This window comes from Aquarana catesbeiana, linkage group LG01, assembly GCF_042186555.1.
Source record: "Aquarana catesbeiana isolate 2022-GZ linkage group LG01, ASM4218655v1, whole genome shotgun sequence".
Lineage (NCBI taxonomy): Eukaryota > Metazoa > Chordata > Amphibia > Anura > Ranidae > Aquarana > Aquarana catesbeiana.
Genome location: NC_133324.1, coordinates 361,582,025 through 361,598,235, shown reverse-complemented (window position 1 = coordinate 361,598,235; position 16,211 = coordinate 361,582,025). Strand labels below are relative to the sequence as shown.

At 41.3% G+C, this 16,211-nt stretch overlaps 1 protein-coding gene across 2 annotated transcripts in view; it reads right to left on the bottom strand.

The window, feature by feature from the left end:
• The window catches only part of CNTNAP4 (contactin associated protein family member 4), a 634,720-nt gene that overhangs the window by 451,617 nt on the left and 166,892 nt on the right, over positions 1-16,211 (bottom strand). The gene's annotated exons all lie outside the window — the stretch shown is intronic.

Sequence of the window (16,211 nt, the reverse complement as noted above, 5' to 3'; positions counted from 1 at the left end):
CTGCTTCTAGCTGGGGGAAGCTCACTATTGAGATTGCAGATCCTTTCACAGAGGGTGCCTGTGCACAGCTAGTTTCCTATAACTTTATAGGATTATGACACTAAATGGCCAGAAATTGTATGTGTTTCAAATAACAAATATGCATATATATATATTTTTTTCTCCACAGTCTTCAGCAGGAAAGGTAACCCAAAGGACAGAGTTATTCTGCATAGGAAATGTTCTGTTTATAACCCCACAAAAAAGAAATTGGGAAATTCAACATAAACCCTAATGCCCCATACACACGGTCAGATTTTCTGATGAAAAATGTTCGATGGGAACGTGCTGTCGGAAATTCCGACCGCGTGTAGGCTCCATCGGACCTTTTCCCTCGAAATTTCCGTCACACCAAATTTGAGATCTGGATCTCAAATTTTCCGACAACAAAATCTGTTGTCGTAAATTCTGATTCTGTGTACACAATTCCAGCGCACAAAGTTCCACTTCATTTTTCTCAGCTCGTGGTACGTGTTGTACGTCACTGCATTCTTGACGTTCGGAGTTTCCGACATGATTTGTGTGACCGCGTGTATGCAAGACAAGTTTAAGCCAACATCCGTCAGAAAAAAAACATGGATTTTGTTGTCGGAATGTGCGATCGTGTGTACAGGGCATAAGGAAATATAGGGAACCCTTTACTACAGAGTTCGTACATGTCTACAGAGTGACTAGACATTCAACTACATAAGCATCACCAGCTGACCTACTGCCACATGGCAAACAAATGCACACTAAACTACATGTTTTAGACATACAACTGCCACAGAGTCCTTTGTCTCTAAAATCATCAGTGCCAAGACTATAAAAAATAGCTAGATAAAAGTATACCATATACTAATTGGAAACATTGTGCAACAAAAGTACACTAAAACAGGTGCGATCCAAATTTTCCAATCCATTTAAAGGGACAAGTCAATGAGGAATGTACCCCACTGAACTGTCTGATGGATGCATGTAGAATTCCACCTATCTTGAGCCTTTTTATTGTTTCTTTTTAGGGCTCTTTCACACGGGGCGGATCAGTGATGATCCGCCCCGTGAACACCCGCTCGGCGGAGCGATCCCCGCTGAGCAGGAAGATGGCAGGTCCATCGCTGTACACTGTGCAGCAACGGACCTGTTAGAGCGCCGCTCTCCCCTATGGGGGATTGGGTGATGACGGACCGTAGTGTCCGTCGTCACCTGATCCGATCCGAAAACGGATGGAAAAGTAGGGTTTTCCTCTATTACACTTTTAAGATTGGAGCAGGTCTGATGTCAGTGCTGACATCCGAAGCTCCATAGGGATACATTTATGTCCGTTTTTCATCCGAAAACGGAAGGATGAAAAACGGACATACGGATCCCTCATGTGAAAGAGGCCTTAGGCTTTATTAAAGAGCTGCTCCTTGCCGAATGGTATTTTGTGAAAGATATTTAACTCATGATGTCCCCCTGGCCCCCTGGCAGTGCCTAGCTTCTCATGCACTATGGTTTAAAAATCTCTTCCCTATTAGCCCTTAACATTTAGAGAATTGATTTTAAAATGTGTGGTTCTCGTTAAAGTTTACAGTTTTGGTGATTTTTGTCCGTAGTCACTGAACCAGCCATTAAATTGAACCCAAGTAAATTCAGTTATCACTAGGTTATCACTAATTGTAGAATAATGTTGCCGAAGTCTTGGTCTGCTTTACAATTTATGATGTAAGTGATGTCAAGTGTAAGGTAAAGCTCAAGCATCTGTATAAAGGATAAATTCGCCTTTTTTTTCCCTAAATTCCAGCTTCCCTATGTACCAATATACCATTAGTATACTTCTTTTGCAGAAATAAAAAAACGTTCTGTTTATCTTTACACCCCTTACCTCACTGTCCAGCTGGCTGTAGGAAAAAACTTCTCCATTACTTCCTGGATCGACCTTGGGATGTGACACAGGTAAGAGTTTAACAGCTGACCTCATTAGCATACACCCTGCATCACATAACCTCCTACTCTAGCAGATCACTACCACCCCTTAGCCAATGAATGTTTTTTCTATACAATTAGTGAATACTATTCTTACTAAATACACAGCCATAAATCGTTCACTTGGTAGAGTGTGTGGGAGCTGAGCGCTCAGTTAACAGCTTATGTGGATAGAGCTGTAATATTGAAAACAGAATACATCTGTCCTGGGTTCTGTAAAGCTCACCATACACTATACAATTTGATTGTACAATCTCCTTTAGATCTACCATCAACTATGTAGTGCAATTGCCTGCCTAATTGGATACAGAGTGATTGTATAGATGGTGTGTCCTCCTATTATATAGTTTTGGTAAATCCAAACAAAATCGTACAGAGATTGTACAATACGATTTTATAGTGTAGGGCCACCTTTATAGACCTAAAATTAACTAGCTGCGCTTTTGGTGCCATTAATTGTTAAAGGCAGACCAAACACAGAAGCAAACACACATGTTGCCACGTGAAAAATTAGTAAAAAAAACAGCAAAACACACAGTAAAAGACGTGCAACCAGCAGCACACCAAAATGTCCCAGGAGCTACTTTGCCATGTGCAGGGCAGCCCACTAAAATCAGTAGGCTGCCCTATGCGTTTTACAGGAAAAAAGCACCAAAAAATGTTCACTCCCACTAAGCTGAGTATGACTGGTGCCTAAAAGTGAAATTGGTGTGTTTACACAAGAACAATGAAGCTCCGTTCACATCTGTGCATTTCTGAACACATGGCAAACCACACAGAACATGTGCACCTTGCCATGCATTTCAGAAATGCTCTGCAAATGCACCGGAAAGCACGGTAAAAAATGTACCATGCTCCACTCTAAAAAAAGGTTCTGGAACTTCTTTGGGGCAATTGTTGTGTGTAGGGCAGCCCATTCAAGGAATGGGCTGCCCTATGCAAGATGAGCAAAAGTGCTTCAAAGCACACCAAAAAAACCAAAACACATGCACTAGTGTGAGTTCTGCAAAGCAGATATGTGAACGGGGCTTGACAGCTGAGTGTCTCCATCCACTCCCTCCTATGTACTTGTATAAAGCTGCCCATACACTCTGCAATCTGATTGTACAATTTTCTTTAGATCTACCATCAACTACTGTATGTGATGCAAGGGGCTACCTGAATGGATACAGAGTGAATGGATAGATAGGTGAATCCTCTTATTCCATAGTTCTGGTAAATATAAAGGAAATTATACAGAGATTGTACAATCAGATTGCATAGTGTCTGGGCAGCTATTATCTGATCGCTCAGTTTCCACACACTCTGCCAAGTGAATGTTCTTTGGCTGTCTATTTAGTGAGAATAGTATTCACAGATTGCAAAAAAACAACCATACACCCGATAAGAGGTGATAGTGATATGCTGGAGTAGGACGGTAGATAATGCAGGGTGCTAATGAGGTCAGTTGATAAACCCCTGTGGGGAACCCTTTACTACAGAGTTCGTACAGGTCTACAAAGTGACTAGATATTTAACTACATAAGCATCACCAGCTGACCTACTGCCACATGGCAAACAAATGCACACTAAACTACATGTTTTAGACATACAACTATATGTTGCAGACATACAACTGCCACAGAGTCCTTTGTCTCTAAAATCATCAGTGCCAAGACTATAAAAAATAGCTAGATAAAAGTATACCATATACAAATTGGAAACATTATGCAACAAAAGTACACTAAAGCAGGTGCAATCCAAATTTTCCAATCCAATTAAAGGGACAAGTCAATGAGGAACGTACCCCACTGAACTGTCTGATGGATACATGTAGAATTCCAGCTATCTTGAGCCTTTTTAATGTTTCTTTTTAGGCTTTATTAAAGAGCTGCTCCTTGCCGAATGGTATTTAGTGAAAGATATTTAGATCATTTTAAAATGTGTGGTTCTCGTTAAAGTTTACAATTTTGGTGATTTTTGTCCGTAGTCACTGAACCAGCCATTAAATTGAACCCAAGTAAATTCAGTCATCACTAGGTTATCACCAATTGTAGAATAATGTTGCCTAAGTTGCCTAAGCCAGCTGGACACAGAGGTAAGGGTGTGAAGCTAAATAGAAAACTTTTTTATTACTGCAAAAGAAGTACACTTATGGTATATTGGTGGTACATAGGGAAGCTGAAATTTATAAAAAAGGTGAACTTATCCTTTAAATTAGGGATCAGAGAATGCTTCTTCACCATTTGTTTTTGGTGCTGAAACTCCTATGCCACAAGTTACCAGTCACTGTTTTCTTAGTGCCAAAACTTATTTCCTACCTTTTGCATTTCTCCTCTCACTAAAATATATGACAATGAAATTTCTGTCCAGAGAAACAGTCAAAAATAGCTTCATATTCAAAAAACTGTAAAAAAAAATGGGAACTTGAAACTGCCTTGTTATTATGTGGAATGTCTTTCCCCTAGTTCCTATACACAAGGTTCATAAGCTTGACAAATTCACAGTGTTAGTGCTTAGAATGCTCTTTGTAAAAAAAAAGATGGTTCAAGATGAAAAGTTATAAAGCCCAAGAATAAAGTGGTGAGGGAAAGAGAACATCTATTGAATTTTCCATACAACATCACCTTGTAGCTGGTTCTTCAGAAGCTGTTATTCACATTGTGCTTTGTGGAAAAAATTATGATTTCAAGCAAAAAGCTTGTGTGAACAAAATAGATAACTTTGAATTACTATGTGAATGTGTTTTTTTTTTTTTTCAATGAACCTCTGTAGAAGGAAACGTTTTAAACTTTCTTTTAATTTTACAGTGTGTTCCTTCGTAAATGCAATACTTTAAAGCTTAATTTACAGTGAAAATTGGCAAATATGTTATATTCTTGCATGCCATGGAGATTTGAAACAAATGTATATCTTTAGTTGCTGCCTATTATTGTCTCATTTAGCTATATGGATTGCTATTGGAAGCTGAGCACTTCTACAAAGTTCACAGATTTTAATATGTTTTGCCTTTAGCATCAAATTCTTTCTGTTTAACTTATTCATACATTAACCTTTACCAGCTGGTACCCAAAAAAAATACCTCTACTTGAACTCATATTGTGACTTTCTGCATTTACCATGCTCTTTAACATACAGGATAAAGAAATTATTGCATCAATCTACCAATTTAGTTTTGGATAGCGTGGAGAGGAATTAAAACACCTGTGAGGTTTTTATTGCTGTACATCTCACCAAAAGTGAAAATAAAGGAAAATTCCACATTTTGTGTTATCCCCAGAACAGTAATAGAGGGGAAATCCTCCAATGGTGGCGCTAGTTCTAGTGATCCTGGTGAAAATCAGTGATTCCCTTAGTTTGGAGGGTTTTCCTTTCAACTTTCTGTTTTGGCTATAGGACAGGAAGTGAAGGAAATCTCTCCAATGGCATGTAAATGGCATAAAAAACTGTCAGCAGTTATATATATATATGTACATGGGCTCTTTATCTCAAGCAACACAGCAGAGATGTTGCAGTGTCCAGAGTAGCTCATAGTTTAACCCTTTAACTGCCAACTCCCATTAAATGTTTATATTAAGTTGTGCACAAATCCCTAGAGCAGTTCTTGCCAAATTTCTAGTGACAGACCCTTTGTAGCCCTTTAGGAGTAGGGAGACAAGAATTTTAAAAGTGAATAGAATTATGTTTCAATGATTTAACCACTTTCTGAGATTTGTTGTTTACAGGTTAAAAACATTTTTTTTTGCTAGAAAATTACTTAGAACCCCCAAACATTGTACATTTTTTTCTACCACCCTAGAGAAAAAAAAATGGCAGTCGTTGAAATACTTTCTGTCACACTGTATTTGCGCAGCGGTCTTACAAACGCACTTTTTTTGGAAAAAATACACTTTTTTGAATTAAAAAATAAGACAACAGTAGAGTTAGCTCAATTTTTTTTATATTGTGAAAGATAATGTTACGCCGAGTAAATTGATACCCAACATGTCTCGCTTCAAAATTGCGCCCGCTCTTGGAATGGTGACAAACTTTTACCCTTAAAAATCTCCATAGGCAATGTTTAAACAATTCTACAGATTGCATGTTTTAAGTGACAGAGGAGGTCTAGGGCTAGAATTATTGCTCTCACTCTACCAATCACAGCGATAACTCACATGTGTGGTTTGAACACCGTTTTCATATGCGGGCGCTACTCACGTATGCGTTTGCTTCTGCTCGCAAGCTCGTCAGAACGGGGCGTGTGTAAAACATTTTTTTTCCTTATTTGTTTTACCTTTTATTTTTTATTTTTACAGGTTTTTTTTTATAAAAATTGTGTCACTTTTATTCCTATTATAAGGAAAGTAAATATCCCTTGTAATAGAAAAAAGCAGGACCTCTTTAATATGAGATCTGGGGTCAAAAACACCTCAGATCTCATATTTAGACTAAAATGCAATGATATGGAGACGGGTGAGGGCCATCTTCCCCTCACTCATCTCCATGTCAGGCCACAGGAAGGACCCGATCTCCTCCGGTAAGCGGTGGAGGGGACCGGAGCGCTGCGGGAGGGTGGGCCTCTCCCGCCACCGATAAAAGTGATCTGGTGGCGAATCCACCGCAGAGACCACTTTTATCTTAAACCGGACCGCTCACTGAAGAAGAGGATAGCAGGGTTATGGCAGATAGCTGCTGCCATAACAACAATATCCTCCTTCAAAGTACCGATGTATATCGCTGGTCTGAAAGTGGTTAATACAGTTTAATATACTTTTTTCATGAATATTGTAAATTATTTAGCTATTAAAATACAAACAAGGTTCATAAAGACGTGGGTGAGTGAGTTTGGACTGGAGGAACTTAATTGGCCTGCACAGAGTCCTGACCTCAACCCGACAGAATAACTTTGGTCAGAATTAGAGCAGAGACTGCGAGCCAGACCTTCCTGTCCACATCAGTGCCTGACCTGACAAATGCGCTTCTGGAAGAATGGTCAAACATTCCCATAGACACACTTCTAAACCTTGTGGACAGCCTTCCCAGAAGAGTTGAAACTGTTACAGCTGCAAAGGGTGGGCCAACTTAACATTGAATCCTAAGGACTAAGACTGGGATGCCATTAATGTTCATGTGCGTGTAAAGGCAGGCATCCCAATACATATGGTAATATAGTGTATAATATATGTTAAGATTATTAGTTAAAGTAGAAGCAAAGGCTAATACACCTAAGGTTTAAGTGCTGCTATTTTTTTCTAAGGAGCCTGCAGAGCATTGATCTGCTGATTGCTGGTGCAATGCTCTGCAGGCTCCTTAGAAAAAAAATGTCCATCTCCTGCAGACTCTCAGGATAGCTGTCTGCTTGTACCTTCGATACAGGCAGGCAGTTTCTTGAGAGCAGGAAAATCACCAGTGCCCTCATAGTTCATTGTGAACTACAAGTCATAAACTGCAATGACACGGGAAATTGTGAATGAATGAAGCGGACGTGTGGGCAGAGATCCTCATGGCCGAAATGTTTTCAAATTGTGGTAGTGGATGCCAAATTCCCCTGCCTGCTGTCACAGTGAGGGGGGGAGAGGGACAGATGCTGGAACATGTTATATGTTTAACCCTAAAATCGGGGAGAACATGTAAAAAGTTCCAAAGGTAAAAAGCTGTATATATATATATATATATATATATACAGTGGGGAAGGAAAGTATTCAGACCCCCTTAAATTTTTCACTTTTTGTTATATTGCAGCCATTTGCTAAAATTTAAGTTCATTTTTTTTTTCTCATTAATGTACACACAGCACCCCATATTGACAGAAAAACACAGATGACATTTTTGCAGATTTATTAAAAAAGAAAAACTGAAATATCACATGGTCCTAAGTATTTAGACCCTTTGCTCAGTATTTAGTAGAAGCAACCTTTGATCCAATACAGCTATGAGTCTTTTTGGGAAAAATGCAACAAGTTTATCACACCTGGATTTGGGGATCCTCTGCCATTCCTCCTTGCAGATCCTCTCCAGTTCTGTCAGGTTGGATGGTAAACGTTGGTGGACAGTCTTTTTTAGGTCTCTCCAGAGATGCTCAATTGGGTTTAAGTCAGGATTCTGGCTTGGCCATTCAAGAACAGTCATGGAGTTGTTGTGAAGCCACTCCTTCATTATTTTAGCTGTGTGCTTAGGGTCATTGTCTTGTTGGAAGGCAAACCTTCTGCCCAGTCTGAGGTCCTGAGCACTTCAGAGAAGGTTTTCGCCCAGGATATCCCTGTACTTGGCCGCATTCATCTTTCCTTCCATTGCAACCAGTCGTCCTGTCCCTGCAGCTGAAAAACACCCCCACAGCATGATGCTTCCACCACAATGCTTCACTGTTGGGACTGTATTGGACATGTGATGAGCAGTGCCTGGGTTTCTCCACACATACCGCTTAGAATTAAGGCCAAAAAGTTCTATTTTGGTCTCATCAGACCAGAGAATCTTATTTCTCACCATCTTGGAGTCCTTCAGGTGTTTTTTAGCAAACTCCATGCAGGCTTTCACGTGTCTTGCACTGAGGAGAGGCTTCCATCGGGCAACTCTGCCATAAAGCCCTGACTGATGGAAGGCTGCAGCGATGGTTGACTTTCTACAACTTTCTTCCATCTCCCGACTGCATCTCTGGAGCTCAGCCTCAGTGATCTTTGGGTTCTTCTTTACCTCTCTCACCAAGGCTCTTCTCCCCCAATAGCTGAGTTTGGCTGGATGGTCAGCTCTAGGAAGGGTTCTGGTCATCCCAAACGTCTTCCATTTAAGGATTACAGAGGCAACTGTGCTCTTAGGAACCTTAAGTGCAGCAGAAATTTTTTCGTAACCTTGGCCAGATCTGTGCCTTGCCACAATTCTGTCTCTGAGCTCTTCAGGTAGTTCCTTTGACCTCACGATTCTCATTTGCTCTGACATGCACTGTGAGCTGTAAGGTCTTATATAGACAGGTGTGTAGCTTTCCTAATCAAGTCCAATCAGTATAATCAAACACAGCTGGGCTCAAATGAAGGTGTAGAACCATCTCAAGGATGATCAGAAGAAACGGCAGCACCTGAGTTAAATATATGAGTGTCACAGCAAAGGGTCTGAATACTTAGGACCATGTGATATAAATCTGCAAAAGTGTCAACAATTCTGTGTTTTTCTGTCAATATGGGGTGCTGTGTGTACATTAATGAGGAAAAAAAATGAACTTAAATGATTTTAGCAAATGGCTGCAATATAACAAAGAGTGAAAAATGTAAGGTCCCCCCCCACTGTATATATATATATATATATATATATATATATATATATATATATATATATATATATGGCCAAGGTTACAAAAAAAATGTCTGCTGCACTTAAGGTTCCTAAGAGCGCAGTGGCCTCCGTAATCCTTAAATGGAAGATGTTTGGCATTACCAGAACCCTTCCTAGAGCTGGCCGTCCAGCCAAACTGAGCTATCGGGGGAGAAGAGCCTTGGTGAGAGAGGTAAAGAGGAACCCAAAAATCACTGTGGCTGAGCTCCAGAGAATCAGTCGGGAGATTGGAGAAAGTTGTAGAAACTCAACCATCACTGCAGCCCTCCACCAGTCGGGGCTCTATGGCAGAGTGGCCCGACGGAAGCCTCTCCTCAGTGCAAGACACATGAAAGCCCGCATGGAGTTTGCGAAAAAAACACCTGAAGGACTCCAAGATGGTGAGAAATAAGATTCTCTGATCTGATGAGACCAAGATAGAACTTTTTGGCCTTAATTCTAAGCTTTATGTGTGGAGAAAACCAGGCACTGCTCATCACCTGTCCAATACAGTCCCAACAGTGAAGCATGGTGGTGGCAGCATCATGCTGTGGGGGTGTTTTTCAGCTGCAGGGACAGGATGACTGGTTGCAATCGAGAGAAAGATGAATGTGGCCAAGTACAGGAATATCCCGGATGAAAACCTTCTTCAAAGTGCTCAGGACCTCAGACTGGGCCGAAGGTTTATCTTCCAACAAGACAATGACCCTAAGCACACAGCTAAAATAATGAAGGAGTGGCTTCACAACAACTCAGTGACTGTTCTTGAATGGCCTAGCCAGAGCCCTGACTTAAACCCAATTAAGCATCTCTGGAGAGACCTAAAAATGGCTGTCCACCAACGTTTACCATCCAACCTGACAGAACTGGAGAGGATCTGCAAGGAGGAATGGCAGAGGATCCCCAAATCCAGGTGTGAAAAACTTGTTGCATCTTTCCCAAAAAGACTCATGGCTGTATTAGATCAAAAGGGTGCTTCTACTAAATACTGAGCAAAGGGTATGAATACTTAGGACTAGGGATGAGCTTCGAGTTCGAGTCGAACTCATGTTCGACTCGAACATTGGCTGTTCGCAAGTTCACTGAACAGCGAACAATTTGGGGTGTTCGCGGCAAATTCGAATGCCGAGGAACACCCTTTAAAAGTCTATGGGAGAAATCAAAAGTGCTAATTTTAAAGGCTAATATGCAAGTTATTGTCATAAAAAGTGTTTGGGGACCTGGGTCCTGCCCCAGGGGACATGGATCAATGCAAAAAAAAGTTTTAAAAACGGCCGTTTTTTCAGGAGCAGTGATTTTAATAATGCTTAAAGTCAATCAATAAAAGTGTAATATCCCTTTAAATTTCGTACCTGGGGGGTGTCTATAGTGTGCCTGTAAAGGGGCGCATGTTTCCTGTGTTTAGAACAGTCTGACAGCAAAATGACATTTTGAAGGAAAAAACTCATTTAAAACTACCCGCGGCTATTGCATTGCCGACAATACACATAGAAGTTCATTGATAAAAACGGCATGGGAATTCCCCAAAGGGGAACCCCGAACCAAAATTAAAAAAAAAAAATGACGTGGGAGTCCCCCTAAATTCCATACCAGGCCCTTCAGGTCTGGTATGGATATTAAGGGGAACCCCGGCCAAAATTAAAAAAAAAAAATGACGTGGGGTTCCCCCTAAATTCCACACCAGACCCTTCAGGTCTGGTATGGATTTTAAGGGGAACCCCGCGCCAAAAAAAAAAAAAAAAACGGCGTGGGGTCCCCCCAAAAATCCATACCAGACCCTTATCCGAGCACGCAACCTGGCAGGCAGCAGGAAAAGAGGGGGGGACGAGAGTGCGGCTCCCCCTCCCTCCTGAACCGTACCAGGCCACATGCCCTCAACATTGGGAGGGTGCTTTGGGGTAGCCCCCCAAAACACCTTGTCCCCATGTTGATGAGGACAAGGGCCTCATCCCCACATCCCTGGCCGGTGGTTGTGGGGGTCTGCGGGCGGGGGGCTTATCGGAATCTGGAAGCCCCCTTTAACAAGGTGACCCCCAGATCCCGGCCCCCCCCCTGTGTGAAATGGTAAGGGGGTACTTACCCCTACCATTTCACGAAAAAAGTGTCAAAAATGTTAAAAATGACAAGAGACAGTTTTTGACAATTCCTTTATTTAAATGCTTCTTCTTTCTTCTATCTTCCTTCATCTTCTGGTTCTTCTGGTTCTTCTGGCTCTTCTGGTTCTTCCTCCGGCGTTCTCGTCCAGCATCTCCTCCGCGGCGTCTTCTATCTTCTTCTCCTCGGGCCGCTCCGCACCCATGGCATGGGGGGGAGGCTCCCGCTCTTCTCTTCTTCTTTTCTTCTCTTCTTCTCTTCTTCATTTTCTTCTCCGGGCCGCTCCGCAATCCATGCTGGCATGGAGGGAGGCTCCCGCTGTGTGACAGCGCTCCTCGTCTGACAGTTCTTAAATAACGGGGGGGCGGGGCCACCCGGTGACCCCGCCCCCCTCTGACGCACGGTGACTTGACGGGACTTCCCTGTGACGTCACGGGGAATGCCACAGGGAAGTCCCGTCAAGTCACCGTGCGTCAGAGGGGGCGGGGTCACCGGGTGGCCCCGCCCCCCCCATTATTTAAGAACTGTCAGACGAGGAGCGCCGTCACACAGCGGGAGCCTCCCTCCATGCCAGCATGGATTGCGGAGCGGCCCGGAGAAGAAAATGAAGAAGAGAAGAAGAGAAGAAAAGAAGAAGAGAAGAGCGGGAGCCTCCCCCCCATGCCATGGGTGCGGAGCGGCCCGAGGAGAAGAAGACAGAAGATGCCGCGGAGGAGATGCTGGACGAGAACGCCGGAGGAAGAACCAGAAGAGCCAGAAGAACCAGAAGATGAAGGAAGATAGAAGAAAGAAGAAGCATTTAAATAAAGGAATTGTCAAAAACTGTCTCTTGTCATTTTTAACATTTTTGACACTTTTTTCGTGAAATGGTAGGGGTACTTATGTACCCCCTTACCATTTCACACAGGGGGGGGGGCCGGGATCTGGGGGTCACCTTGTTAAAGGGGGCTTCCAGATTCCGATAAGCCCCCCGCCCGCAGACCCCCACAACCACCGGCCAGGGTTGTGGGGATGAGGCCCTTGTCCTCATCAACATGGGGACAAGGTGTTTTGGGGGGCTACCCCAAAGCACCCTCCCAATGTTGAGGGCATGTGGCCTGGTACGGTTCAGGAGGGAGGGGGGGCCGCACTCTCGTCCCCCCCTCTTTTCCTGCGGCCTGCCAGGTTGCGTGCTCGGATAAGGGTCTGGTATGGATTTTTGGGGGGACCCCATGCCGTTTTTTTTTTTTTTTTTTTTGGCGCGGGGTTCCCCTTAAAATCCATACCAGACCTGAAGGGTCTGGTATGGAATTTAGGGGGAACCCCACGTCATTTTTTTTTTTTAATTTTGGCCGGGGTTCCCCTTAATATCCATACCAGACCTGAAGGGCCTGGTATGGAATTTAGGAGGACTCCCACGTCATTTTTTTTTTTTTTAATTTTGGTTCGGGGTTCCCCTTTGGGGAATTCCCATGCCATTTTTATCAATGAACTTCTATGTGTATTGTCGGCAATGCAATAGCCGCGAGTAGTTTTAAATGAGTTTTTTCCTTCAAAATGTCATTTTGCTGTCAGACTGTTCTAAACACAGGAAACATGCGCCCCTTTACAGGCATACTATAGACACCCCCCAGGTACGAAATTTAAAGGGATATTACACTTTTATTGTTTGACTTTAAGCATTATTAAAATCACTGCTCCTGAAAAAACGGCCGTTTTTAAAACTTTTTTTTGCATTGATCCATGTCCCCTGGGGCAGGACCCAGGTCCCCAAACACTTTTTATGACAATAACTTGCATATAAGCCTTTAAAATTAGCACTTTTGATTATTCATGTTCGTGTCCCATAGACTTTAACGGTGTTCGCGTGTTCGAACGAACATTTTTCCTGTTCGCATGTTCTGGTGCGAACCGAACAGGGGGGTGTTCGGCTCATCCCTACTTAGGACCATGTGATATTTCAGTTTTTCTTTTTTAATAAATCTCCAAAAATGTCAACAATTCTGTGTTTTTCTGTCAATATGGGGTGCTGTGTGTACATTAATGAGGACAAAAATGAATAATATATATATATATATATATATATATATATATATATATATATATATACCAGGCATTTAGGCACAACAATATTTTTTTTGGGGGGGGGGGAATTATTCAGTGAAAATATTTCACTTTATTGTTTGTTTCTAGATTTTGCAAGGGAATGATGGGGTCCTGCTCTAAAAAAGACCTAGTATACAATGATTATTATGCTGTAATGCTGCAATGATGTGTGATCCATCAGCTGGGTTGTGAATGTATGTGTATGTGTATGTATGAAAGTGCTGCTTTGTTCATTCATGAAATTATAAGATCACCCAGAGCTGTAGCTCTGTATAATGTATCTGTAACTGCTTTTAATTCATACAGAGACTCAGTAGATACTTTACGCAAAACTCTGAGAGATATTTTACTACAATGGAACACGCAGTGCTGATCCTTCATCCATAATAGTCACAGATCACTCAGTTTAGAGATGGGGCAGGGCTCTGTGCTGTCTATACCTACAGGAACACCCATCATTTGGGCTTCAAAAGGGGTACTGCTATAGCCAGCATATATATATGCATTTTGAGGACAAAGGGGGGCACCAATCAGAACAAGACCAAGTGTTATATGCACTTGGTCTCTTGGGGATTTAAATAAAATGAACATGTGCACACCCTGCCAAGATGTGCACACCAGGCCATTTCTTTAATAAATATGTGGAAAATATAACTTACCTCCTCTTAATGAAGTCTATCATCAACTGGGTTGAGGACATAAAAACAGCTCAACACCCAAATCATGATCCTTGACAACCTCTCTTATGCACACATCGATGTGATAAGTGTGCATGGTAAGGAAGAATGATAGATGATAACTAATAGAGGCAACATATGCTGGCATAATGACGTGCTGTGACATAATGAAAGATATCATATTGAGACCTTGTAAGTAAAATATTAAGAGTGCCTTGTACAGACATAATAAGAACGTGTTGTTTGTAACATGTGCAGTGTTCTGCATAGTGAAACCAACATACTTTGAAACTTCTCCATTTCTACTATTCAGTGAGTGTATATACAGTATAAACAGTATAAAGATAAGGTTAGAACATAATTAAGATTTAACTCATGCATAAACCCAAAGAATCGTTGAAATTTTTCCCCTGTGGTTTGTCCTCTGAAATTGAAAACAGTTTCACATATCTATTATACTTTTAGTTAAAATAGTATTTTTTATCAGCTAGCTATCATCCACTGTAGCCTCAGTGTGGTCTGTCTCTTTTCTCCTTTGCTGAAATATGTGTCCCTCCTGCTCTTTTGTTGCACAAAGTATTGATTGTAACATTGGTCTGGGAGGAAAGAAAATTGAATGTAGCTGGTAATACTGTACCTTATAATAACCAACATAAAAGTTCTTTATAGATAGAGTACAAAGCTTTGCAACCTGTTTGCAAAACAGAGAGCAGGCTTATCAGTGTACTATACAATTATTTATTGCTCTCTGGCTCTCAGGGTTTTGCCATAAAACTGAAAGACTTCTACAAATTATTGTACTGTACTTTCTCCTAGGAAATGTGTGCTAGAGTTTGTGACAAAAATAAGTAAATACAGATGGACAGAAAAACTGATAAGAGGCCTTAGCTATACAAGAAGGCATTTTCTTTAACATTTGCAATTACGGTAAATAATTTGCTAGAAAATCTTTTTGTTCCAGCAAAAAATTATTGACTGTGGCATTTATTTGCTTGGGTACTATACAGATATTGTAGCAAAACAGGCTATTTCTGATTTTGTTTTTATGAAAGTAATTTATTTTAAATGTACTTATACTGTACATTTTAACCAATGGTTTGTAACCAGAGGTCATTGAAGCTGAGATGCTCAAAACAAATTTAGCAGCAACAGTTTGACTATAATTTGATGACTAATTTAAATAGCTAGATAGATGTTCTACTTTTCTCTATATGCTGTATATATGTATTTATCATCCAGATGTGTTGGAGGCACTTACAAGTCTGAAACAGGAGCTAGTGCACATGAGTGCACATTATATCAATCTTTCCAACACATTCTGGTTATTCTCCCATGGCAATTCCATCACCAGTGATAACACATAGGAAGCACCAAAGCCTTCCAAGCCACAACACCCTCCAAATAATGACATCACAAGTGTAAAGATAAAATTCCCAAAGAAGGTAGAGGTCAAAGGGTCAAAACAGTTAAAACAAACAAAGACAATAAGGTAATGGCATGAACAAATTAAAAAAAAAACTGCGTAAACAGCAGTAAAAGTAGGATCAATTACCAAGTACCTAATTTGAACAGCATATTAAAACATGACACCATATATCAAATAATATGACCGCCCCCCTCCCCCAAGCAGGGTTGGACAGAAACAGACAGAACAGCATCAGATATGAAATCTTTCTGGAGTAGTTGGGATACCTCAGCCACTAGAGGAGGGTATCAATCAATAGCAGTGAATAATGGCAACCCAAACCCTCAGTGTATACCATACATGGACAGATATTAAATCAGGACAGATAGTAATTTGAATTTAAATCACCTTATATGGTTTCTTTCCCTAGGATGAGAGTTCAAAGAAAAATGTTATTTAAAAGTGGTATTCAATTTGTTATTTATGCTTTTATTGTTTTGGTTGTTTATTATTTAAAGTACTTGCCACCTGTAGTCTGGTTGTTCTATACAGGGGGGAAGTGGTGGCAATCCTGCATGCTGTCTCATGGGCAAGTACCAAGGCATTGGGTAGTATGTCATCATGTGTGACACACAGTGACGTCATCATGCCTCTTGAGCATGCAAATGTCACTACGCTGTTCCTGCCCAGAAATGTATCATCAT